Source organism: Apodemus sylvaticus, chromosome 3 (genome assembly GCF_947179515.1).
Source record: "Apodemus sylvaticus chromosome 3, mApoSyl1.1, whole genome shotgun sequence".
Taxonomy (NCBI): domain Eukaryota; kingdom Metazoa; phylum Chordata; class Mammalia; order Rodentia; family Muridae; genus Apodemus; species Apodemus sylvaticus.
In genome coordinates this window covers 132,764,963-132,792,416 of record NC_067474.1, presented here as the reverse complement: position 1 = coordinate 132,792,416, position 27,454 = coordinate 132,764,963, and the positions used below count along the sequence as shown (strand labels likewise).

The 27,454-nt window shown below is 49.6% G+C and overlaps 1 protein-coding gene and 1 long non-coding RNA gene across 7 annotated transcripts in view; one reads left to right on the top strand and one right to left on the bottom strand.

The window, feature by feature from the left end:
- Positions 1-27,454, top strand: part of St3gal3 (ST3 beta-galactoside alpha-2,3-sialyltransferase 3) — a 206,034-nt gene that overhangs the window by 138,414 nt on the left and 40,166 nt on the right. The window lies entirely within an intron of this gene.
- On the bottom strand, positions 577-27,206 carry LOC127681166 (uncharacterized). 2 transcript variants are annotated; one of them, XR_007977086.1, is made up of 4 exons: positions 26,880-27,206; positions 12,291-12,318; positions 4,247-4,393; positions 577-1,772 (listed from the first exon to the last, which is right to left on the bottom strand). It is a non-coding gene; the product is annotated as an uncharacterized LOC127681166 (long non-coding RNA). The 2 variants fall into 2 exon arrangements; XR_007977087.1 differs by lacking the exon at positions 12,291-12,318 and adding an exon at positions 10,806-10,833.

Here is a 27,454-nt window from a genome sequence, read left to right as displayed (position 1 = left end):
GCCCAGCTTCCTTCTGAAAAGAGCAGCGGCACACTGAGTTCAGACTCCTCTGAAGAGTGCAGAAAGCTGCCCGCCTGCCTGCCTGCCTGCCGCCTGCCTGCCTGTCTGACTGACTGACTGCCTGTCTGACTGACTGACTGACCAGGACAACGCCTGTCCTTGACCGGGGCTTGAACTGCCATCTGTGTCTGGTTGGCCATCCACTTCCCACTGTCCCCATGTGTTCTTTGGTATCCAGTGTAACTAACTTATAATAAAGAACTGGTTCACCCTCGGTTACCATTCAAAGGCCCTAAAGCTGCATTTCCCGTCTCTTCCTTCTTGCTCTGTCTCCTAACTTTCACAGGTGAACTTTAGTAGATGGCTGGACTTGTGGGTTGTTTGTTTGTTTGTTTGTTTTGTGAGGGGCCTCCTTTCTTAGAGGCCTGGAGACCGATACAGTTTAGCATGGTACTTCTTATTGACCTACTGTGTGCTATCTCTGGTTGTTGAGTTTGTGTGCTAGGCTTCAATCTTGTTACTGTTCCCAAAGCAGAATGCAACTGCTGTCGAAAGCAAGAAGGTATATACATGCAGTGCAGGTGCAGCCAGTGGTGTATTTTATTATGCCGACGGTCATTACATAAGATCGCACTCTAAATTCCTAACTATGGTCCCTAAGCCTATCTCTCCAAGGCTGCTCACCTTAGCTGAAGGTTAGGTCCAATCTTTAACCGGTCTGTGATTCAAGAGTCAGGATCCTGGTGGAGACCCTCTGCTGCAGAGCAGATCAGGGGTATCTCTCCAGATGTTCAGAACATCATGGCTCTTGGTCTCTGCTTGTATACTGTCCCGTGAGCATCATGGGGTTCCAGGACTGGGTCTGGTTACCTTGAGTGAGTGACACCACTGAGTTCTTGTTCTCGGGTGCAGCCTTGGTTGTGTGTAGTAAGGGCCCCTGACTGAGCTATCTTTACAGGTCTAAGGCGTTTTTACTATGCTCTTCACAGCTGCCAGGCCAGGGCCTGCGGCGCTCTAGCTCAGCCTCCATAATTTCCACCTGAGGGTAAAGCAGGCAGCAGCCTCAGCAGAATGCCCCAGACTGGGTATCAGTCATCTCAGAATCGGTGCTGTATCATGGAGTGAAAAATGATACGAATTGGTCCGCATCACAGTTTTCTACAAACAGATTAAAGTTTTGGAAACTTTCATAGCAATCACAGTGAGTTTATGCTGATGAGCCTAATAATTTTGAGATGGGGCTTACATTTTCCACGGGTGTTTAATTTCCCTGTGGTTCTTCTTTGTTATATTTTTGTACAATTATCATTCTGGGACAGAACCGAAGTGTAAAGAACAGAACCAGTTGGTTCTTCACAAACCTTGAGCAGCATTGGACCGTGCTGGGCAGAGCACAGGCTCTGGGAGAAGGTGGAACCGGTATGCCTGCAGAGTAAGGCAGTGCAGGGAGACACTTATTCCAGCTTATATGCCCTGGAAAGGCCAGCAGCCTTTAAACAAGAGTGAGGAGTGGTCAGTCTGTGACTGAAGTTTAAGGCTTCGGCAGGCAGACCAGACACCAGCTGAGAGCAGCTTCTTCCTCGGCAGGTCCAGCTCCGCGCTCCCAGCCACCGGATAGCAGGAGCCCCGGAGCCCCGGGAGCTTAGCAGCTGGCCCAGCCCCTGGTGCAAGCAGGCAGGCTACATTCCTGTGGTATTTGAAGACTGATCTCCACAGATTAGCAGCTTTGCTTGTTTTGGTTCAGGTACAAGATCCCCACGTGGGGAGCTCTGCTGCGTGTGAGGAGAGAAAGCTGTTGAAAGCGAGCCGGCTCCCAGGCCGTGCTGGGGGAGCTTGAGGCTCAGTCCCACGCATTACTCAAGTCCTGGGGTGGAAAAGTGGGATGGCTGACTGCACCTTCAGGAAGTTGCCCCTTTTCCCTGCTCATCTGCTCTCAGAGAAGGCTGTCACCATGTGACTGTCCTCCACAAATGGCCAGAGACAGAAGAGAGAAACCTGCCCTAGACCCCAGTTCTCCCCAGGGGAGGCAGGACTGTAGCCTATGCCTGCCTATCCTGGAAACTCTGTTCTGCTCTGCCTGATAATACAGAGACCCCCATGTCTGCAAGTCAGGGAGCTGGGCTTAACAGTTTACATCTGTAATTCTAGTACTTGGGAAACTGAAGCGAGAGGATTTTTGAAAGTTCAAAGCCAGCCTAGGCTATATATATGTGTATATATACTATCCAGGGTGGACAGTCTGAGAACTTTAATCAAAAAATAAAATTAAATAAAAAGAAGTAGCGAGAGGAGAGCCTCTGGTAGGGAAGACGCGTGCCTGACCCCTGACAGCATCATGGCAGCAGAGTGGAGCCTGCAGTCAGCGGTGGTATCTTGGTGCCTCTGGTATTGGAGCAGACCGCACCCCCTTTCCCTCCCCACTGAAGTTCTGAGGACTCAGATCTGGTTTCTGTAGCTAAACAAGCTGACAGAACTAAAAGACAGACATCGTCACTCTGCTATGCAACCCTCCAGACAGAACATCTGGGCCCAGGGCCAGCTACAGAGCTCACCCAAAGAAGCAGACACCCAGTTAGGCAGGACCACCAAAGGGGTAAGGCATGTGCATGGGGCCGGCTCAGAAGCCATCCGGGGACCTGATTAGTCTCCTGCCTGATGTTACCTCTGGTCCTGGTCTCTTACCTTCAAGGTAACTGTGAGCACCAAGCTTCTGGCCAATTAAAAGGCTAGTGCCACCTCAGTCTCTGTCGCTCCATCCACCCCCGTGCACACCACCAAGAGCAATGGAATTAGGACTTTGCTCAGGATATAGTCCCCCTTGGAGTGCTCCTGGCCAGCCCCTGTCCATGTCCTTGTGCCCGTCTCAGAGATCAATTCTCAGGTACCCCTGCCAGCCAGTGAACTTGTCTCCGGTCCGTCCCTACTCTGGAGGTAGGAAGCAAGCACTGGTTGGAGTGGTACCGTGAGCCTTGGGGCCCTGCTTACAGCCAGCTTTATTCAGGGAGAATAAACACAGGTGTAAGAGGCAGCAGAACACAGCCCAGGATGCTGTGGGAAAGCTCAGGCTCCTGCCGCTCTGTCTACTGCTGCCTCACAGAAGCTTATGGTATTGCAGCCTCAGGTCGTTAGGGGAGAACCTGGGCTTTTGGGTCAGCAGGTGCCCGAGCAGAGCACCTCTGGGAGGTTGTCTCTTCTCTGGCCCAGTCCTTACACAGGAGCTCAGCACAGAAGGAAAGGTCAGTCAGTCTCGGCCACAGAATCCCAGAGCCAGCCTCTGAGCAGTGGCCATTTTGTCCAGCCATGAGCCCCTATAGAGGCAGGGCTTGGAGGCTGGCTAGTCAGTCACCTGGAGACATGGCTTCCAATTGTGGATCCCTGTTCCCTCCAGCTGGAGAATACTTAGACCTGCCCCCCGCCCCCACGAGGGGAACCCATGACTGGGGTAATTACTGCCTATATCTTAGACCTTTTCTGAGAGGAGCTGAGCAGAGGTGATCTGGCCATGCACAGATTGTCTCTTGGTGCCATAATGATGCTGGTCAGGATGGGGGAAGGGCATCTTTGCCCCATGATCTCACCATGGGTTCATTGATCTTTGTGGGTAGAACCATGCCAGTCCCCTGACCAGCCTCACAGTAGCTCATTATGCTGTCCTAGCAAAGGCTGAATGCAGCTGGGGCCTTGGCTTTCTGAGTCCACACAGGGGAAAAAGAGATGAGGGTTTGGAGCCAGGCAAACCTGGGTCTCGATCTTGCTTCTCCACTTCCTGAGCTATGTGACCCTGGATAGGTCTCTTAGTGAAGCCAAGCTTCTGCCTCGTCTGTGAGAGCGGAGGCAGCGATCTCTTCCACCTGAGCAGTTGCCATCGCAACCATACTCCATGGCCTGGGGCCTGGCCTGCAGTCAAGACTCAGTCAGGGACAGGAAGTTGCTGCTCTGTCCTCACCCCCTGCCTGCCTCCACTCCACATGCACCTTCCCGTAATGTGTTCTGGGCCAGAGCTGTCAGGACTTGTGTAGACTGTACACACAAACCCAGGTGATTGGCAGCTGTTGATACAGGAATGCTGTGCACAGCAGGAAGGTGGCTGTTGGCATCTTCAGCCACACAGGATGCAACTGATAACTTATAATTTAGGCTTTTTTTTAAGCCTTTTGACCACCTGACAGAGCTGTCAGCACACCAGAGAATGATGTCTCCAGGTACCTAACCTCCGGGCACTGCCCTGAAAACCCCCCTTTGATACCTGTTCATTGCGCATGCCATTCCTCAGCAGGAAATGCCTCCCCATCTTGTCCTGAAGAGCCAGAGCTTTACTTTAACAGGCAGTGTTGGCGGCACCAAGGACTGCAGTCTTTGCTTGCAGAACTGTGCTGCAGGCCGCTCCCCTCAGCTGCGGGCGGGGACAGGGGCACTGGGTGAATGAAGGCAGCACTCAGTGTGGTGCACTTTGTGGTGGTTCGCTTTGTGTCCCTTTGTGTTTGCGTTTGCGTTTACAGCGCCACCTCAGATGTCACCTGGTAGGTGATGGTTCGCTCATCATTGGGCTTCCACAGCTCTTTGTATGTTTCTTTCTGTAATATTTTGAAGTTCCTGCCTGGGTCCTCACTCATTCCTGTCTAACCTTCAGCTTAATTTACCTGGTATCACCACTCACCAACTGACCTGAGGTCACCTCCCATTCCTGTCCTGTCACCATGCTCCTCACTCCTGACCTGGGCTTGCTGAGGCAGGCAAGAGTTGGCATTCTAGTGACCTACCTGTGTACTCTGCCATGGCCAGGCCCCTGCACCACAGCGCCCCTCAGCACCACCAGCATCGCAGTGGGGAGTGGCTGAGAATGTATTAGTGTGGACCGTGATGTTAGGGAGCTAGCTCCCTTAACAGCTCATGTTTTTAGATTGGTTGATTGATTTTGTGTGTTTGTGTGTGTGTGTGTGTGTGTTCCCTTCCCCTTTGTGGGTCCTGGAGATTGAACTCAGGTCATGAGGCTTGGCTACAGGCACCTTTACCCCAGGATCCATCTTCCCAGCTCAGAATTCATTTTTTATTGAGTGCCGGGAATTACACTGGACATTGGGAAGATAATTTTGAAAAATGCAGCCAAGATAGCTGTTTTGCAACATCTGGGCGAAGTAAATTGAAGTTGGATTAAAAGGTTCTGATGAAATTTATAAATCTGGAAAGTGGGGGCCCGGCTGAGCACCCCACCCTGGCCCTGGATCGGCTCCTGAGTTGTGGGAGGGCTGAAGAGACCTCAGTCCTGCCCAGGATGGAGGCTAATGCACAGTAGTTCTGCAGGCGATACAAGGAACCAGTGGCAGCTTTGGAGCATCCAAAGAGCTGGCTTGTGGGTGAGTTGGTACTGAGCAGAAGGACAGACATACAAGCGCATCTAAAGAGATCCCTATGAGCTAGTCTTGGCACGCTCACCCAAGCCACACCCAAACAAAGGGCTATCGACATTTCTTCTGGACAAGTCACAAAAAACTCCAGATTGAGGGTGAACCATTTCTGCTTCTGCAATTCTGACAACAGAAAGAATGAAAATGAAGCCAGGTGTGGTGACACATGCCTGTAATCTCAGCACGTAGGAGGCTGATGCAGGAGGATTGCCAGGAGTTCAAGGGCAGCTTGTACTACATAGCAAGACCCTCCTGAAAATGCCAAAAAAGGATGAGAGAGAACAGGAATGGCTCATTAACTCAGTGTTGCCCCTAGCATTGCACTGTGACTGCATGGCATGTGGGATTAGAAGCTCCCTGCAGAGCATGCCTTAGGCACAGGAGAAAACTTCCTCCACCTCAACTGTGGGGGCCGGAATTCAGCCTCCATCCTCATCTGCACCTCCCAGAATCCAATCCTGCCCTGCCTATGGTGATTCCTCACCCTCCTCCTCAGCCCAGGGAACGTAGGTCAGTTCTGTCCCTCTCCAGTTCCTAAGGCCTCTGAAGGCCTCTGCAGAGCTCTGGGAACCATAACGAATAAGAGCCACTGTCCAAGAGCTTCTGTGAGTGGGCCATGTGGCAGTGTGGCCACTGCAGGGACAGTGGGCTGAACTTGCTTTCCTAAGGGCATCTCACTAAACTGCATGCAGAAGTCTTCCTACAAGAGGTTAGAGCTCTGCTCACCGCTGGTAGCGGTGAGAACCTAGTCAGGTGCCCAGCCCCAGTTTGGAGATAGGGGCTGGGGTTTGGATGGGTGATCCTAGCACATAGGAGCCCGAAGCAAGAGAATGGCAGGGTCAGGGCTGCTTGGTGAGCTGGGGGAGAGCCTGGGCTACGTAGTCAGAACCTGGTGAGAAGGGATGAATGGGTGTTGTAGGGGAGCTCCCAGGTTTCCAAACTGTTGGCCACAGAGAGTGAACTCAGCCCCACTGCACACACTAAAACCCAGGCATCGATTGCACAGCACTATGGTGAGACTCCACAATAGTCCTGTGACCAGCAGAGCCACAGTTCTCAGCAGTTCAGCTGACCCAGCCCAATGTCCCAGTCCCCTCTTCCACCCTCCCTAGACCCAGGAAGTACCTGAGCAACTCACCTGATGAGCTTGGTTGGCAGGCCTATGCCCACCCCCCCACATACACACACACCATAGAAACCACCTTCCTAGTGTTCCAAAAGAAAAGCAGGAAGTACCTCCAGCCCATCCTCAGCCTCTCTTAAAGCAGCCAGGCCACCAATCCCTACAGCAGCTTGTCCTGTGACGGCCTTGGGAAGCAGCAAGGTTTCCCTACCTGCCCGTCCCTGACTGAGCAGTCCTGTTCACACACCCTCAGTCCTGGGATTTCCCCCTCCCTGCCCTCTTGATGCCCACAGAAGCTATTGAGCTGCCTGTTAGCAATTCATCCCTCCCACCTTTGGCCTTGGGCAGCAACAGGGCTAGCCTACCCCTGGGTAAAGGAGTCCCTAGAGGCTCTACAAAGACACGGACGGATTAACCCTTTGCACACTAATGACTCCTTATAGAGCCACTGGTCCAGCCTAGCCCCTGTATCTTTCAGAGGTTGACAGACACCTAGCCTGATTAGCACCAAGACCGTCCATGATATGAGAGAGAAATTTATCAAAAGGAGGATCTTAAAGGAATGAGGGGGGAAAAACAAACCTTGGAGCTAATACAATAAACAAATAAAATAAAAAATACAGTTGAAGTCCTGAATAATTGAATGGGTCCGATCAGATAAGAGAAGAGGAAATAACAAAACAGAAAATATGTAAAGAGTGAAGAAAACCCTCAGACATACAGGGTGCCATTGGGTGAACACATTTTCAACAACCGAGTTGCAGATGCTATAAGAGGGAGACCAGAAGAACAAGTTAAAAAACAAGCTGGCCAGGCATGGTGGTACAGCCTTTAATCCCAGCACTTGGGAGGCAGAGGCAAGTGGATCTCTATGATTTGGGGGCTGGCCGGGCCACACAATCAGACCCTGTCTGAAGAACCAACAAAAAGTACAAGCCGTAGCCACCAGAACAGCATATTATTGATAGTAAAAGCAACCCGTAGGTCATTGGAACAGAGTATGCAGCACAGAAACAACCCTAATACTTACCACCAGCTGATTTTGAACAAGGCAGCCAGCCAAAGCATCCGTTAGAGAAATCTCTTGAGTTATGTGCTGAGAAACCTGGATATCTACTTGTATTTAAAAACAAAAAACCCAGATCACTGATGCAAGTGAATTCAAAATGGACCAGAGGCTCAAGCATAAACCCAAGACAATGAAATTACTAGGAAGCAGAAGACATGCTCCAGGACATTGGCCTAATTAAAGATGTTTTGGATGTAATCCCCGAAGCATAGGGAACAAATGTAGATGGCTAACCGACAGTATTGTAGCTGAGAAAACTTCCACACAGCAAACAGCCAACAAAGTACAGAGCAGCCTTTAAACTGAGAGAAAACATTTGCAAACCATGTCAACAGGAAATTAATCTCCAGAACTTATAAGGCTCTCATTGAACTTGACAAGGAAGTAACTGGTTTAGAAATGAATGAATAACCCAGACAGACACTTCCTTAAAAGATGCATTATTTATTGTATGTACACAAGCACCTAATCAGCAGCATGTGTATTGGGGTCAGAGGGCAACTCGAGTGGAGTCAGTTCTCTCCTCCCACTATGTAGGTTCTGAGAATCAAACTCAGGTCAGCAGGGATCTTTACCTGCTAAGCGATCTCACCAGCCCCAAGACCTGTGCTTTTTATAAGTACACAACCTAGGGATGGTGATGCAGCCTATAACCCCAGCATTAGGGACTGGAGGTAAGATGATCAAGAGTTCAAGGCCAGCTTTTGGTACCAAAGACCCTGTCTCAAAAGACAAAGATGCATTATACAAATATAATCGACTCAAGTAGGGCACAGATCTTTAATCTCAATGCTTAGGAGACTGGGACAGGAGGATTGTGGGCTTGAGGACAACCTGGCCTACATAGTGAGACTTAGTTTTCAAACAAGCAAACAGAAAACAGCAGTAACAACGCCACAAATAGCCAACAAGTATATGGGGAAAACTGTTCGACATCACAGATCACCAGGAGACACAGATTGAAACCGCGCTGAGAAACCCCTCTTAGAATGAGTGCTACCAAAAAGACAGAAAATGAGACAAGCCAGTGAGAGCGTGGAGCAGGGGGACCTCTCTTTCCTGTGACAGGAATGTAACCCGTGCTGTGGGAAATCAACCAGTTGTTATCTAGCCTCCATAAGATACCCCCGATTTTTTAAAAAAGGATGTAAGCATCTAAAAGGAACCAGAACAGAAATGGAATCTCCATACGGAACAGCAGTCCACCACTGTGTGAACCTCCATACGGAACAGCTCTCCACCACTGCGTGAACCTCCATACGGAACAGTTCTCCACCACTGCGTGAACCTCCATACGGAACAGCTCTCCACCACTGCGTGAACCTCCATACGGAACAGTTCTCCACCACTGCGTGAACCTCCATACAGAACAGCATTCCACCACTGTGTGACTCCATGGGATGTTTATATCCTCATGTTTACTACAGCATCATTGGCCACAGTCAACATGGGAAAGCATCCTGAGTCGTGGCTAGAGGCATCTATAAAGAAAATGGGGAGCATGTCCATGGTGGGGCATCAGCCAACCATCAAAAAGCATGAAATCCTGCCACTTGCAGCTGCTACTCAGCTGGAACCAGAGGACACTATGGTAACAAACGAGTGTGGCCCAGTTCGTGTTCAGTGGAAGCGAGGATGCTTGTCTCTGTGCAGAAGAGGTGGCTTGTGGTTTCCAGGACTTGGGAAGGGAATGGAGGTAGAAGGATAACTAACGGATACAGGAGCAGATGTTAGAAGGCATAATGTCTGCCATATGGTAGGATAGCTATAGTTGAGAACAACTGTGTACTCATGGAAACAGCTGAGAGGAAGTCATATTCCATCGCAAACGTTGACAGAGGGATCTCATCAGTTACACTGACCCATCATTATGTGTCTCCCGCATGTATTAAAGTACACCATACCCCACAAATATGCAGAGCTATTATGTCATGAAAATTAAAATACAAGGGCTGGAGAGAGGGTGGCTCTTCTAGAGTGCCAGGGCTCAATTCCCTGTACTCACACGGCATGTAACTCTAGTCCAAGGAGACCTGATACCCTCTCCTGGCCTCCAAGGGTACCAGGCATCCATACATAAAGGCGGAACCCACACACATAGAAATTTTAAAAATTAAAGAATATAAAGCTACAGTAAAATAAGCAAGCTCTCCAGGCACAGACTCTTGGAAAGGACTCACACATAGGGAAGGAGACACATGTGTAAGCGATTTGGCCTGCCTGGAGGGTAAGTCCCGGGTGGCCACCAGCCTTAAGCTTCACACTGACACACTTGCACTGTATTATGAAGTCAGCCAAGGTTTGAAAGTGAGGAGGGAGGGACAGCATTGGACAGGTGCCTATAATGGAGAGAGTGGATAACATGAGGTGGGCCTGGGAAGGAGTGATGGGGCAAGGGTGGGCTTGGATGTCAGGGAAGGACACAGCAGGTGGCTGGTGCAGGTTTGCATGAAACAGAGGTATGAGCCAGCACTCCAGTTGGGGCTTCTGACAAGATCAGGAAGCCAGTTGCTGACCCCGAGGGAAGCACCTTGGAGCCAGCTGCTAAGCTCTCCTCCAGGAGATGCTGAGCTTGATGCTGCCTGGAGATGCACACACCATCCTCTGAAGGAGGGACTCCCCCAGTTTCTCCCTGCTGAGAGCATCAGCGCTGGCTGTGAACGCTGTGAATGCTGTTTCCAAGGATAGGCGCTGCCCCTGCTGTAGCGGGAGAGTGGTCCATGGCCATGCCTAATCTGCTGAATCAGCTATCACTAACCTGACCAGAGCAGTTGTATTTCCTCACCTTCCCTGCTCTCTCTCATTCATTATTTTAGAAGCATTTCCATTTCCTAGGCATCATGTTGGGTACAGTGAAAAGGACTACTTCAAATCCCCAAACTTCAGGCCAGAAGCGGAATCAAACGTAAAAATCGACATCATGTGATGTAGACTCATAACTACAAGGGTGCAGTGTGCTGGGAACACAGGAGGGAGACACCTGGTTAAACCCACAGGCCACAGAAGGCTTTTCCCTTCATGTGAGTTCCCAGGCTCACACCCCTGCTGCTGTTACTCTCCATAGAACCCTGTGGCCTCGTTCTAATCATCAGCCTCTGGCATTAGAAGGCCAAGGGAGACCATGGGCATGCTGGCGAGTGGTGTCTCCCCATCGTTCAGTAGAAGCTTTCCTCCCCGCCGCCCCTCCCACCTTGGAATTCCTACTCACCTTTCTTGATAAATCTGCACTCGATCTGCTAAAAAAGATAAAATAGATACACAAATGAACATTTGTTGATAATAAATCATAAATTTGATTTTAAATAATTCTTGGCTAAAATTTTGCCATTTACTAAAGATTAAAACAAGTTTGCATACTAATGGGGTGGATTGCTATACTGCAGGACACAGAATCTTCAGCATTTTTCAGAGTTGAACGATACTTTGATTTTATAATCAGTGCAAAAAATGCCTCTTTATATTAAACAATAGTGCAATTCTATTCCATTGATCTACCTTCCCGTCACTGTACCAATACCATGCAGTATTTCCTTTCCTGCCTTTGCCTTTGCATTTCATTCGGGAGGGATGGCGCTAGACTTGTGAGCAAATGGGATATGTATGCCAGTACTGAGTGTAGACCTAAGTCAGTCATGGGCCCCCTCAAGGCTGCACACAGCCAGAGCCAAGCTGAGCCTTTCCTGTTCTCCTGTCCTCCTCCAGACCACTACTGTCTTATGACCCACACCTCAGCCCTGACTCCTTAGAGACACTAGAGGAAAGCCAGGTCTGAGCCCATCAGCAGCTTGGGTTAGCACCGTCAGTGTCTGCTTTCCTCCCCATTCTGTGAATACAGCCCCGGGAGGATGCTGTCTTTGGTGGGGAAGCAGGAAAAGGATTTTTGAGGGAAGGGATTTCTTAGTCACATCTTACAGACGATGCAGGATGCACAGTTGAAGGTAGCAGGGTACATGTTTTCAAAGAGGGGCCAGGCCAGCTGAAAAACACACAAAGCAGCTGTTCTGAGGACTGTAAGCAGCTGGGCGTGGTCGGGGTTGGCTTTCATCCTGCAGTGCTAGGAGGTCTCCCAGGGCCAGATCCTGGGAGTGCTTACAGGCCACTTAAAAAGATTTTAGAGCCCACTCTAAGAGACGCAAGCCAGCAAAATGGCTCAGTGGGTAAAGATGCTTACCGCTAAACCTGATGGCCCGAGTTCATCCCTGGGAACTTCTTCCAGAGTGGAAGAAGAGAACCTGACAGAAAACTTAGTTCCTACAAGTTGTCCTCTGACCTCCACATATGCATGTGCCTTTGTGTACACACACAGAGACACAGATACACACACATACAGACACAGACACACACATACACAGATACACACACACACAGACACACAGATACATACACAGACACACACACAGACACACACACACACAGACACACACACAGATACATACACAGACACACACACACAGACACATACACACAGACACACACAGGTCTTTTAGATGATTGTCGACATGTTTGAGTCGAGACAAAAGAAAGCTGTGATCACATTTACTCTTTCAAAGGGTTCTGTTGCCCAAGTCTTAATATTGTTCCACTCATGACCCTGTTCCCCCAGGAAACTATGACGTAATCCCGACATGTGGTGATGACCCAGATGTGAAAGACATTCCTCCCCTGCCCCTCCCACCTTGGAATCCCTACTCACCTTTCTTGATAAATCTGCACTCGATCTGCTAAAAAAAGATAAAATAGATACACAAATGAACATTTGTTGATAATAAATCATAAATTTGATTTTAAATAATTCTTGGCTAAAATTTTGCCATTTACTAAAGATTAAAACAAGTTTGCATACTAATGGGGTGGATTGCTATACTGCAGGACACAGAATCTTCAGCATTTTTCAGAGTTGAACGATACTTTGATTTTATAATCAGTGCAAAAAATGCCACTTTATATAAACAATAGTGCAGTTCTATTCCATTGATCTACCTTCCCGTCACTGTACCAATACCATGCAGTTTTTAACACTATTGCTCTGTAGTACTGCTTGAGGTCGGGGATTCTGATTCCCCCAGAAGTTCTTTTACTGTTGAGAATAGTTTTAGCTATCCTGGGTTTTTTGTTATTCCAGATAAATTTGAGAATTGCTCTTTTTAACTCTATGAAGAATTGAGTTGGGATTTTGATGGGGATTACATTGAATCTGTAGATTGCTTTTTGCAAGATGGCCATTTTTACTATATTAATCCTGCCAATCCAAGAGCATGGAATATTTTTCTATCTTCTGAGGTCTTCTTCGATTTCTTTCTTCAAAGACTTGAAGTTCCTGACATACAAAACTTGTTTGGTCAGAGTCACACCAAGGTACTTTATATTGTTTGTGGCTATTGTGAAGGGTGTCATTTCCCTAATTTCTTTCTCAGGCTGTTTATCCTTTGAATATAGGAAGGCTACTGATTTGCTTGAGTTAATTTTATATCCAGTCACTTTGCTGAAGTTGTTTATCAGTTGTAGGAGTTCTCTGGTGGAGTTTTTTGGGTCGCTTAAATATACTATCATATCATCTGCAAATAGTGATAATTTGACTTCTTCCTTTCCAATTTGTATCCCTTTGACCTCCTTTTGTTGTCTAATTGCTCTAGCTAGAACTTCAAGTACTATATTGAATAAGTATGGAGAGAGAGAGGGCATCCTTGTTTAGTCCCTGATTTTAGTGGAATTGCTTCAAGTTTCTCTCTATTTAGTTTGATGTTGGCTACTGGTTTGCTGTATATTGCTTTTATTATGTTTAGGTATGGGCCTTGAATTCCTGTTCTTCCCAAGACCTTTAACATGAAAGGATGCTGAATTTTATCAAATGCTTTTTCAGCATCTAATGAAATGATAAACAGTAGTGCAAAATGGCAGAAGTATATCAGGGCTATTTCAGAAATTTCTAGAGATTCTTAATTCTGAGTCAGAATTTATTGAATGACTCTTTTTGATCAAGTCTGCAAACTCAAGCAGCAATAATTAAGTGAAGTGTTCTGACAGTATGGTGCAAAGGTGCATTAGTTTGATACGTGCTGGAAAGTGGTAGAAGGAAACTTAAGAAGTCTTTGTTTCCTCATAACTGAACTGTTACGGTTCTATAAATAACAGGAGGAAAAGTGCCAGAGAGATGGCTCAGCAGTTAAGAACGTGTACTGCTCTTGTAGAGGGCCCAAATTCAGGTTACAGCACTCATATACAGAGGCTCGCTCACAAACTGTCTTGATCTCCAGCTAAAGCAGGATCCAAGAACTCTGACCCTGCTATCCCCAGTCACACATTTTTAAAAATAATAAAAATTGGACCCCAGTGGAAGAGCTAGGGGGAAAGACTGAAGGAACTGAAAGGGATTGCACCCCTATAGGAAGAACAGTGTAACTAACTGGGCCACCCAGAGCTCCCAGGGACTAAACCACCAACCAAGGAGTTGACCCATGGCTTCAGCTGCATATGTAGCAGAAGATGGCCTTATCTGCCATCAGTGGGAGGGGAGGCCCTTGGTCCTGTGGAAGCGTGATGCTCCTGTGTAGGGAGATGCTAGAGCAGTGAGGTGGGAGTGGGTAAGTGGGTGGAGGAGCACCCTCTTAGAGGCAAAGAGGAGGGGGGATGGGATGGGTTTGCAGACAGGGAACCGGGAAGGGGGACAACACTTGAAATGTAAATAAAAAACCAATTAAAAATAATAATTAAAAACGTTTAAGTGTAGAAGGAAGGGGGAGAGACCAAAGAAAGACCAGAGAAATTAGCAAAAATTAGGAGAAGACAGATTTTCTCCTCTCAAAAATGAAAGGCAGCAACATAGGGAGTGTACAGCAGGATATAAAATGTGGATTTTATTAGATTCAATAATCTACTTCTAAATATTAACACAAAAGGGAATCCTGTGTGTGCATATATCATGGCAATATGCCTTTGGTAGTGTGTTTATAATAACAGCAAAAACATTAGAAGCAACCTAATTCTACATGTCTCTGGCCAAGAATGATTCCGGCGCCTGCCCACATGGCAGATCGAATGAGCTCAGGAAGATGATGATGGTGGCCAGCTGGATGACAGACACCACCCCCTTAATTTATGGTTTAAAGGTTTTTAACGTGAGTTATGGAACAAGATATATAAAATAATTCCACCTGTGTTATATGTCTACTTATGGAAAGAGAAGTCTGCAAGTCTTCCCACAAATCACCAGCATCCCCAGTAGCTGCACCCAGTAGGCCTCTTTGTGGCCTCTGTCTTTGACTGGGTTCTAGGAACCTTTCTGGGCTTCCTGCTGCTTGTCTCCTCTGACCTCGGTCTGCTAGGCTGGCATTCAGGACAGAGATGGCAGCAAGTCCCGGGAGAACCCATCAGCCCCAGCAGCCTGTTCATGTCCTGCCCGCCACTTAGGGATTTTCTTCCTGGAAAGGCTGAGTTTCCCTGGCCCTGTGTCCCTCTGAGCCTACATAATTCTTCTGGAATAAAACCCTTCCCAGGGTCTCTGTCCTCGCCCACCTCTCCCACCCTCTGTAAAATCGCCTGACCATCCCCTCTCCCACGCCTTCTCTTCAGTCAAGGGGTTATTTTTAACAGCCTTGTGTATACCATGCTTAAATCCTGGCAGAATACCAGAGCTTTGGGATAGATGTTCAAGATAGAAATAGTCTCCTCTTCCCTCCCTCCCTCCCTCCTTGCCTCCCTCCCTCCCTCCAGGGTTTTCCTTTTAAAGAGAGAGAGAGAGAGAGAAAAAAAAAGCTAATCCAAACTGTGGATGGCCCTGCAGGAAAGTTCCCGTGACCCACCCAACTGTGCTTCACCCTGGAAGCTGGACTCCTGTCAGCCCAGAGTGAGCCCAGGGCGAGCATGGCACCTGCCACTCTCCTGAGCTTGGTAAGCCTAACATCTCTGTGGCCAGACAGACCCTGAGGAGTCTCTAGCAGAGTGCTCTTCTCCTCAGTCACTGGAGAGCTCAGCTCTGAAGAGCCAACCTTCTGAGCCCTGTCACTTCCCCTGTGGTCCTCACTGTGCCTTCCAGAACCACCAGAGCAAATGAAGCCTCTCTTCTGTGCCATTTCCCCAGAGATTTCAGGCCTCTGCCGTCATGAGGCATCCACAGGAACTGGATGCCATCCTGGAGCACCCCTCCTGAGTCAGTTCCATTTATTTCCATTCCCTTTAGGGAACCCCACAGTTAAAGCGTGTGCTTCCTCCAGGGGTGGCCTGACAGAAGACTTTCTTCATAATGACCAGTGCCACTTTTTAGTGATCACGTCACACTGACTCTCTTAGTTTTGTGTCTGCCGTTGTGATAAACTACTGCGACAGAAAGCAAACCGGGGGATAAAGGGCTTACTTCAGCTCCAGGTCACCATCCACCTTATGGGGAGTCAAGGCCTCAGGAACTTGATGGAGCTGCTCCGGAGCAGAGAGGGAATGGCTGCGTCCTGCCTCCTTGCTCATTTGCATGTGCTTAGCCTGGTTGCTTCACTCTCATATGGTCAGGAATTCCCTGACTAGGAAATGATGCTGCCCACAGTGGGCCAGGTCTTCCCACAGTATCAGTTAACTGAATTAAGACGTCTCCACAGACATGCCCGCAGGCCAAACCAACATACACAATAGTTCGTTGCAACCAGGTAATCTAGGTTGTGTCAGGTTGATAACTAAAGCTGATCATCACACTGACCAGAGCCTTTTTTTTCCAGTAGTGGGAGTTGAACCCAGGTCCTCATATGTGCTAGACAAGCACCAAACCACTCAGCTATAATACGTCCCTACTCCACGGGCCTGCCTGTCCTCTACATGTGTGCTATCATATATGTAGATGATCCCATCATACATTGTGGGTCCAGACCAAGCCTGGAGCCGCGTCCATGTGACAGGATTAGATACATAGAATGAGGTATTTGTTGGTGACATGGTGGAGAATGCAGGAGACTTTCCTGGGGCAACTCAGAGTTTCCTTAGTTAGTCCCAAGACCCTCCCTACCTGTGAGGACAGCAGCAACATTCTCTGGTGGATGGTGTCTTCTTGCTTTCTTTGGAATAAAGTATGTCCAAAGTACATGGCACCAGCCTGGAGGTCCCAGAAGAGCCCTGGTCAAAGGCCTGGGGATGGAGCTCAGTTGGTAGGATGCTTGCCTGGCATGCCCAGAGCTCTAAATTCAGTCCCCAGCATAGCAGGAAACTAGGCTTTGGAAGGCCAATTAGTGACCTGTGCCTTTAACCCCAGCATTCAGGAGGCAAAGGGAGGTGGATCTGTGCATTGAAGCCTGCCCTGATCTACGTAGCAAGTTCTGCTCCAACCAGAGTTACATAGTAAGACCCTATACAAATTAATTAATTAAAATTTAAAAAAAAAACAAAATTAGGTGTGGAAACTGTGGATGGGGGAAAGACCCAGGAGGTGGAGGAGCAGGGATCAGAAATTCAAGGCTGGAACTGGAGAGATGGGTCAGGGCGAAACCACGGGGATCTGAGTTCAGATTCCAGCATCCATGGCAAAAGCCAGGCACAGCTGCACACACACCTGTTAACTCCAGTTTTATTGGAGGCTGCAGATACCAGTCTACGAATAAAGACTGCCTCAGAGAAATAAGGCAGACTGACAGAGCAGAATGCTCAGTCCTCCTCTGATTTTTATAAGTGTGTTCACCTACACACACACACGCACGCACGCGCGCGCGCGCGCGCGCGCGTGCAAGAGTGTGCATAGTGGATTCAAGGCCAGCCTGGGATCAGACCCTGTCTCATGTGAATAAAAATAAAAATTTTCCTTGTCAAATGCCCTGGAGAAAGGGCAGAGGCTGTACAGCCAGACACCGCATGAGCCATTACGAATAAGACATTGCCTGTGCTAAGGTCTGTATGAGATAGAGCTGTGTCTGGGCCTCAGATCCAAAGCTCTACTGTGAGGACAGGGCTGGCTCAATGTTCTCAGTCACTCTGGAGCCTCCAGACTCCTGTGATGGAGCAAAATGGCTCATACCCAGCCAGAGAGAGCAGCGCGTGGAGCAGGCAGAGGGAGTCCCTCTGGGCTGCTGTCAACCCTGCCTCTGACCTGGCACTCCCTGAGCAAGAAGGGAATGGCTGATACCAAAACTGGGAGGGGAGGAAGGGAAACGGGAGGAACTGCCAGTTATTGAGCAATGTGGCATGCCAAGACTTCCTACGCCTTATCCCGTTTCCTCTCTACAGCAACCGGGGAGGTAGGCGGTATATGCAGCCCGCACCACATGCATTCATTCATCAAGTTCTTAGCAAGTAACGATTAAGTGTCAGGCTTTGCCAGCCGTGAGGGGAGCTGACAGACATTCTGCCTTCATTGGAGCACATGCTCCAATGGAGACACAGCACAGAAACAAGACATATAAGTAAAACTGAGTTAAGGTTCTGCAACTGGAAGCGTCAGAGGAAAGTAAAGAGGAATGGAGAAGAGGGAGCTGGAGGGAACTGCTGTGTCAGACAGTGTTTCAGGGGTTGGGAAACAAGTAAGAACCCAAGGGGTACAGAAGTCGACCCCAGTTACAAACATGGACAGCTCAAATGAACGGTTAGGGGTACCGCAGAGACGCGGTGAACAGTCTGGTATGGAGCTGGTAGACACCCCGTTCTGCTTGCTACAGATACTTCAGTGCTGAGGGCTGTCTGATGGACAGATAGTCTGAAGGGTCGTCCAGGAAATTAGAGAAGGCAGTGTGGCCGCAGTCAGCATCAGGGCCTCCCCTGAGCTCAGAGCGAGACCAAGTCACACGTACTTTTTCGATCAGGTTTCTATGCAGGTACGTGGCTAGGAGGTGGGTGGTTTTTAATTCGTTTCCCATTCACAAGAAGAGAGAAAAAGGAAGCCGAGACTAAAGGCCAGCCAATGGAGTCAGTTACAGATTTGGGATGTAAGGAGGTGGGAACTGCAGCGAGCCTGCACAGGAGGACGATGAAGAGATGGCGGCTGCTCCCAAGTGTAGTTGGAGCATGGGGGAGCCACCTGTGGGAAGTCGGAGAGTGATACCGCAGAGGACGCTGGGTATCAGAGGTAACCTAGCCCAGGACAGAGCCAGGAGTAAGTAGCCGGAACAGGCAGGGAAAAAGCAGGTTCCTGGAGTAGACAAGGCCAGGGTGCATCTGCCTTCAAGTTCCCAGTGTTCAAAAGGAAACTTCTTTCCTGCTCCCCACCTTTTGAGGAAGGATGAGGACACCATCAGTATGGAGACTGATAACAATCGCTTTTAGAGCCTACCCCACCCCCACTTTAATACTGACAGAACCTACTGTGAGAGGAGACACGCCTGCTAAGAAAGGGGTGACGGACTTGAAACAGGTGAATCATTGTTGTTTTGTGGTCACAGAGGCACAAGGCTTTTGGAGAAGCCAAGGCTGAAAGCAGTATGAGAAGTAGGGAGGGGAGGGGGGAAGGGAGGGAGGGGAGAGGGAGAACAAATGTGAATCAGAACTAGGGTCTGAGCTGTAATGCGGGAGACACTGCATCTCACATCCATCATAAGACCTGTGGGCCTCAAGGACCAGGAGTTCACACATGAACCAGTATGAAGGATTCCAAAGCAGAGGCAAGATAGGCTGGGACTTGTTCATCTCCGGGACATTTGTCCCTACCAGAGTTAGCAGTGTGTGTCTCGGGGAACTGTTGTGTGGCTAGAATGACCCAGAGTAAATCTCTAGCCCTGGATAGACAGTCGTGGAGTACAGATTGCAGCAGGGGATGGTGGAGCTAAAGATGGTGGGTGTGGATATGGGAATCAAATGCTGTAGCCCTGTGTTTATGGCTGTGACAGGCCCTTGTCCCATGCACAGGCTATCCAATATGCTAAGTGCTGTTCTAGTAACTGGATGTGGTATTGATATAGCTCAGTGGTAGAGTACATGGCTAGCTTATACAGGGCCCCCGACTCCTAACCCTTACAGGGAGGAAGAAGGGGAATGATCTCATGAGTTCAAAAATAGCTTCTCCACAAGCTGGGTGTGGTGGTACACACCTTTAATTCCAGCACCTGGGAGGCAGAGGCAGGTGGATGGTGGATCTCTATAAGATTGAGGCCAGGGTGCTCTACAAAGTTGAGTTCCCAGACAGCCAGAGCTACACAGTGAGACCCTGTCTCAAAAATAAAACAAACAAACAAAAATGGACCATGTTGGTGAGGAAGGGCTGAGGTAGGAGGAAAGCTACACCCGTGTCGTGCTGCTGCATCCCTGTTGTGCTGTGGCCAAAGTCTAACCGTAAAGCAGCTACCCCTGTGCATTGAGGCACAATCCTTCCACTTGTCACTAGCTTCCTCCATTCCATTTGGTGACTGATCTGGTGTTATAAAAGAAACAGTTCTGTCACAGGAGCCTCCACACAAAATTATCCACAATGCTGGAACCCCTGGACCCTAAAAAGGTAGCCAGAGTGCTTTCCTATGAGCACAGTCCCCAAGGGAACCTGCATGGGGAATCCTGGAGCAGCCTGTGCTAATATATCACCACCTTGGGGCAGTGACTAAGAGCATGATGTAACCTAGCATCATGGGTACAGAGTGTGATGTAATCTAGTCTCCTGAGACAGGAGCTCCTGCCTTCTTTAGTTAGCACAAGAGACACAGCCTCCCTTCTTCCCTGAAGACCACCGTCAGGACTCTGGTGGCAGTGGGTACCACATGCTCAACCTTATCTTGCAGTTTGAATTCTTACCACTGAAAGAGAGAGAGCGGTAATGGCCGGGTTAGAGGATGGGGAAGGTTCGTCTCTTCTCTGGGGAGCCCCGTGGCCTCTGGGCCATCTGGGTAAGATGCTCAGGGGCAAGTGTGTCCCTAGCATAGGAAACTGGGTGTCTGGGGTCTTTGACCACTCACACTCCCTGGTCTTTCCCTCCCCTCCCTCCTTAGGCCATAGGCAATAAGGGATTGCAGAGGAGATGATAATTGGCTAGAATTATCATGTGCCTGTCTCTAGGGCTCCATCTTGGCCCTCTTTCCTGAAGGTAGAAGGCCCTCCAACAGGACAGCCTCTGCCATTCACCGCTGTTTGTATCATCCCTGAACAGTAAAAAACAAACAATTGTGGTCCTTTCTCTAGAACATGTCTTTAGGGCCCAGAGAGTAATATTCACCTGAATTGGGTTCCTGAGGCTGTTCTGGAAGGTTCCTCCTCTGTGGCTCTGAGCTGATATCACTATCAGCTGAGCCATGCTCTGGGCCACCGTTACCTGTCGTCCAGCTCCCTGACCCTTCCTCGTCCCATGGTCACTTCACTTGGCTCCTGTAAGCCATGTTGTCTCTCCTGTGTGTGGTGAAGCCTCCCTCTGCCTTTGTCACCTAAAGCCATTTGTGAGTACAGAACAGGCCCACCCAGCTGTCAGGCCTGGAATGGCCCATCTCACAGCCCTGTTATGTGAGGTTTGTGCTCTGCCAGGAAAAACGAAGGCAGAAAATGGCTAATGAGTAAGTCACCTCACAAACTAGGACAAGGTAAATACTAGAGGGAGAAAGAACAGGAGTGTGGCCGGCGACAGGAACAGACAGGTTCAGTGGTGAGCAGGCTGGTCAGGGTTGGCTTTGGTGAGATCTGAATAAAGATTGGAAAGAGGGAAGAGGGAAAGCCAATGTGTATCTGGAGAAAGAACCTTTCAGACCAAGGAAGCAGTTCAGCTCCCCATGGCCCTGCTACCAAGAGCTAGTAAGAGACTATGTCCAAGAGGAAACTGAGGCCTGCAGTCCGTTGCAAGGTCTCTGAATGGGATGTGAAGACATCAAGTGTAGACAGCTTGTTCTGATCCATTTTGTCAAGGGCACAGGGAAGGATGTGCAGCAGACAGAGGCAGTTCTGTAGATTTGGGCAGAAGTGGAAATCAGACCTCCTCCATCAGATCTTATCTGCTGTGTCAGGCATAGTCCTTAATGCTGAGACCCATAGCATGCACAGTTCAAACAGACCTTAGATCTCCGTATAACAACAACAAGAACCCATGGGAGAGGCGGAGGTCGGGGAGGAGAGCCAGACAGCCTTATGTGCCTTGGAGGACACACAAGATGTACTAGAGAATGAATAGGAAGCCGCTGAGATGGTAGAGTCCAACAAGACCTCTGTAAAGAGGTGTGCAGGGCACACAGGAGCCAGCCTTGAGAAAGGGCCAGACACTGGGAAAGTTTGTGCCACCCGAGGGTGGCCAGAGGCCATCAGTCCATGGGATCAGGAAGGAAGGAAGATGGCCAGAGGTGAGAGCTTGGGTGAGGCAGTAAGGGGGCTCCTGTCAGAGGAATGAACAACACATGGGTGCTTTAGGAGGCTGCCGCAGCCTGCCTGAGAGCAAGGCAAGGGTGAAGGCCCGCCATCTACCATGCGGGAGTCACGTGACGCTGCGTGGTAGCAGTGGGAGGCGAGTGATAGGGGGCAGAGCATGTTCAAAGAGAGTGCTAACAAGACTTGCTGCTAAGCTGGATGAGAAGCAGCCAGGACAAAGAGATGAGTCAAGAGTGACTCAGGAATGCTACCCAGCTGGCAAGAGAGGGGCTCCTGTGTGAAACAGGCACGCCTCCTGTAGACTTTGAGGATCTGGGCAAGTGGCACTGAAAAATGAAAACGAATGACTCCCGGCTTGGGGCTTGACCAACAGCATTAGCCTGACCTTCCTCGCCATCATGACCAGCGCCCCAGGCCTGTGATCCTCCGTGTCTAGCCAGTCACTGAAACTCATTGTTCTCCGGGCCTCCCAGCCATCCCCACACGGAGCTAAGCCCAGCCAAGCACTCTTCCTGCATGTGCTTCTAGGTAGCTTCACCTTGACCACAAACGCCAGCCTCAATGCCACCATGGCTACCTGGTCCCAGCCTCTTGGGACTGGTCAACACTGCTCAGAGGTCATTGTCCCTGCCACGGGACCGTTGATCTTTAGCATTCGCAGGTCACTGCAGCCCCCACTGCCCCAACCTCGAGCCCCAGAGAAAATTATGTCTGCTAAACATCCCTTGCTCCTCCCTCCTGCTGAGTTCACCGGTCAGGGCGGCCATCTTTACATCCTTTCCTCCCTTGGGGTCTTCATTTCACTGTCACCCTTTGTCCCCAGCACTCTCTCAACAGACTTGTCTTCTTAGTCTTCCCACCTGACCTCCGCAGCTTCCACTTCTGTCTCCCATCTCCACTCTTGAAAAGTGCTCACCGCTGTCTTCGGACAGGTCTCCCCTCTCCATCTCCTCGGCTCCTGCAGTTCTGTCCTCTCTCCAGCCCCAGTAGCATGTTTCCCAAGCATTGCTCCTGTATTCCCACAAGCAGCACAATGAGTAAGAATGCGGCTATAAATAGTGCTGACCCATGAAGTCACCCCGTTTATTAAATAAGATAATATATACAGAGCCCTCAGCATAGGACCGGGGTCACAAGAAGAGCTTGGGAGCTGTTTGCTATTAGCTGTGTGCTTATTGAGTTGCAGCTCCCTCTCTACCTGGCCGTCTCACCCACCATCCACAAAGGCAGGGACTGAGTTCTCTGCTGTCATATTCCCAGTGACTACCATGATGCCCAGGATAATACCTGAAGTATAGCGAGACAGGCGGTGGGCTCTGAGGACCACAGTGGGACGGTGCCATGGCCTCTAGGTTCTGTGACTTGCGTAGACAGTCTGGACATCATCTGGCTTCTCCCTGAGTAGGAGCAACTCCCCAGACCCTCCCTCCTCACCTCCCTCCTCCACACTAGGTACAGGCTTGTCAGCAGAGTCACTGAGAGCCTGTCAGCGGGAGCTCAGACACTGCCCCTCGAGGGCCTCTGGCATAGCTTCTCCTTTCCTCCTTCAGCACAGGCCTCCTTGCCTGTCATACATGTCAGGCTGTGGCTCCAGCCTGTCTGGACACACATGTGGCCACAGTCCCTCTGCAAGCAAAGGGAAGTGACTGGTGGCATTTCAGGCCTGGGGAGTGGGAAACCCACCCCTTTCAAATTGGGGACTGAAAGGTTCATGAGGGCTTATAGCTCAGTCTATACAGGCCTTGCCTCGTGAGGCCTGACTTCAGTCCCCAGAATCTACATCAGAATATGGTGGCGGCACACACCTTTAGTTCCAGCACTCTGGAAACATGGGCAGGTAGGTTCAAGGCCAGCCTGGTCTACATAGTGAGTTCCAGGATAGCCGGGGCTACACAGAGAATCCCTGTCTCAAACAACAACAACAACAACAACAAAGCCAAGTGTGGTGGTGCACATTTGTGATTCCAATGCGCGGGAGCCAAATGCTGGCCAATGCCTGGCCTTGCCTGGCCTGGCAGTCTAGCCTACTTGACAAGTTCCCAGCCAATAAGATATCCTCTCTCAAAAGACAAAGTGGACCATATAAGAGCACCATGTGCACAAAGAATAGTGGTGGACCAGAAGGGGTCAGACCTAAGGAAGATGTCAGAAAGGTAGGCATGCTGTAGGCAGGCCTTGGAGAAGGAGCAGTTCGTGGGAACGAGCTAGAAAGAGACTTCTGAAGGGGAACAGATGAGCAGGCATGAGGTGCTAAGAGCCCAGTGAGTGGATCCTAGATAGAATAATTACATAATTATAGAATAAGTCAGACCAGGGAGAAGGAAGGGAAGACAGGGTATGTGCACACTAGAGAGGCCGAAAGGGGCTAGATTATGACCGTGTGTACCAGGCGCATCCAAGCAAAAAAGAAATGTGCCCGTCTAGACGACTGAGCCCGGTTCTGGACCCACCCAAACCTGCAGCTTGTTTCTGCTTTCTTCTGGGCATCCTCAGAGGACAGTTTTGTCCGAGTAGCTGCAGGATGGCTATAGCACTTCTAAGCCCGGATTGGCCAGCTTTGTTTCCAAAAGGGCCACACAGCAGTTCTGTTCAGCTTTGGTAACTTTAGGCTGTACTGTGGATCAATAGTCTCCGCCACAACTGTTGGGCTCCTCTGTTGAAGCACATTGTAGAGATGAATGGGTGTGGTCGTGTTCCAGTAAAACTTTGTTTCTGGGAACAGGCAGCTGGCTTAGAGGCTGTAGTCTGTCTAACCCCTCTCCTAGGTTGGTGATCTTTAGAGTGTAAAATAAACCTCTCACCTATGCCAGTGTCCAATGCCTAATCATTTTTTTTTTATAATTTCTTAGCTAATTTTATCTTATGTGTATGAGTGTTTCGACTTCATGTACATTATGTGCCTAGTGTGTGTGCCTGTGTATGTGCATGATGCCCTTAGAAGTCCAAAGAAGCATCCGATGCCCTGGAACTGGAACTATAGATGTTTCTAAGTTGCTGTGTGGGTCCTGAGAACCAAACTACAGTCCTCTGCAAGAGCAACAAGATCCCCTAACTGCTGAGCCCCATCTCTAGCCTCCTGTGCTTTTATTTTGGTGTGTGTGTGTGTGTGTGTGTGTGTGTGTGTATGCATGCGCGCTCATGCACTCACATGCATGTGTGCATGCATCTATGTATGTGTATGTACTCATTTAGGGCCCTCTGGGATGAAAAGCAGAATCTCATTACAATAAAAAGGGGCTGAAGTGCAAGCATCCCCTGCAAAGCATGAGTTAAGAGAGAACTTGAACCAGGCACCCGGTTTCCAGCCACTGTGCAGCTTGAAGCGTACTGACAGGAGCTCAGGGGTCAGGCCAGCCCTGCAGTGCTGAGTGAGCACTCTGCCTAGCCTTTCCCCATGTGAAGTCCTTGCACCTCCAAAGCTCCTCCCTGGGTAGACACTGCCTCATTCTCTCCAGCCTCACCTTGAAGGAATAGTTGCTATGGTTTCCATCCCCCCACCCCCACCCCAAGGAGTTTTCTATAGTACTCTGCTGTTCAAATGCCCTCCCCCAGCAGTTCTCCTGCCAGGTTCGTGACTATCTGTCACTCAGAGCCCAGCCCAGTTTAGTCATCATCTCCTTTCAAGAAATCTTTCCTCTGTGCCCAATTTGGTCTATAACCTTTGTGTCCAAAACACATGCCAAAAAACAGGCTCTGGAGCCGTATTTCCCCATGATTGTTTCCTTGTCTCTACCATTAGCTTCTGAAAGAAAGACCAGGACTAATTTACTTTATGCTGTCAGCTAGCTCTAGGTCCGCAACCTGGGATCGAGGGTCAGAGATCCATTCTGCAGTTCCAGCTAGTCCTGAGTAAGCTGGGAGAAAGGGCTCACACTTGGGGGTTGACACCTCCTGTCCATCCATCTCTTTACCATGAGCCTTGTCAGGGTGCATGCCGACCTATCCAGAAGATTTAGCTAGCATCCATTTTCCTTAGACTCTTGCTTCCCCATGGGAGAGAGCAGTGAGGCGGAAGGCCAGCCAGGCATCTAGGAAGCATTTATCATCCTCGCTTAGACATATCCCAGGATCTTACTGTGCACGGTCCTTCATGGTAGGGTTGCAGCAATTCGATACTAAGCAAAACCAGCTAGGTCTTAGAAAACTTGCTTGCCTCTGTTTTGTGTGCCCATTCTTCTCCCCGTAGGTTCTGGAAAGGTGGTTCTGTGGGGTCTGGCTTTCCCCCGTGAGATGAGTTTCGTTTGCAGGCTAGGGTTGGGAAGAAGCCTACCGCTGAGTCTCAGACAAGTGCGCTATGACCTGTGGTCCCATCCCTCACTGCGCGGTTCTGCCTGCTTGTGCTTTCTATACTTCACAGCTTATTTATAGAAGTGGCTATGAGGCGGGGCATCCAGCGGGCGCACACAGAGCTGAAGTTGATCCATGTTCTAATCTAACAAGCTCACATACAAAGGCACCTTTTCTGTGTGGATAGAAGGGGCTGGGAGTGGCAGGAAGATCGACACTGGGCTGCCAGAGCCCACATATAACCCATCACTCATGATAATACGGTTCAGTCAACTCTCCTGTCGGCCTCTAGGCATGGGCTTGACATTCCGAGCCTTAGATAGTATTTCAGATTGGGCTAGTAAAGTGGCTCAGCAGGTAAAGGTGCTTGCCACCAACCCAGACTCCCTGGGTTCTAATCCCAGGAAGTATTATAGTGGAAGGAAGTATCTGAATATCTAAGTTATTCTCTGCTCTCCAGGAATGGGCTGTGATAGAGGTACACACACACACACACACACACACACTAAACATGTTTATTGAAGTGGTTTAGGCAGGTGCCAGGTCCAGGACGTTTACTCTCCTCACTGTCCCACAGAAGATCCCATGTTATCACTCCTGGCTGTCAGGCTGACGTTTATAACTCACTGTGGTCCTATCCCAGGCTATAAGCCCAACAGCAGGGCATCCTCCTGGCCCCTGCCTTGCTATCAGAGGCATTCAGATCAGGTTTACCTTCTAGGCTCTTGGATCAAAGGAAAACGAACAGGACACTAAGGTCACTTACACAGCTTCCGCCTTCTCCTTCCGTTGAACCTTCTCACGCACTCACACGCCCTGCTGGAACTTGATCCGGAGGCTGCCTCCGAGTGCTGGGGTTCTGGCAGGGCTGGCGGGCTGGGGCCTGTCTGTTAGAGCTTGCCCTACCCTGCCCTGCCCCCCACTAGGCCAGGGCAAACAGGTCAGGCACCCCACAGTTCTGATACTCTGACCAGCCACACCTCAGCCATCCCCCACCTGGAATGCCCTCCATCGGTCAGGCCCGGCTGGGGCTGGCGTGCTGCTATGGAGAGAAGCCCCTGGGAGCTGTATGAGGTTCTGCCTCAGCCCACAAATACACACCGTCACCATCACCCGCCCCAACACTTCCTGTTGTTTGTGTCCCCTGGCTCAGCTTCTGAAGCCTCTTGGGCTCTGAGCCATCTCACAGGTGCCCCAGTAAGGTACCAGGGAGAAGGGGACAAGTCTACCCCAGGGAGCCAGCCCAGGGAAGGTTTTCTACAGGAAATGCCATTTAAGTATAAAAAGAACAAAAACATACTTTACAAATAGAGAGGTAAGGTTTGGGGACTTGAGGATTGC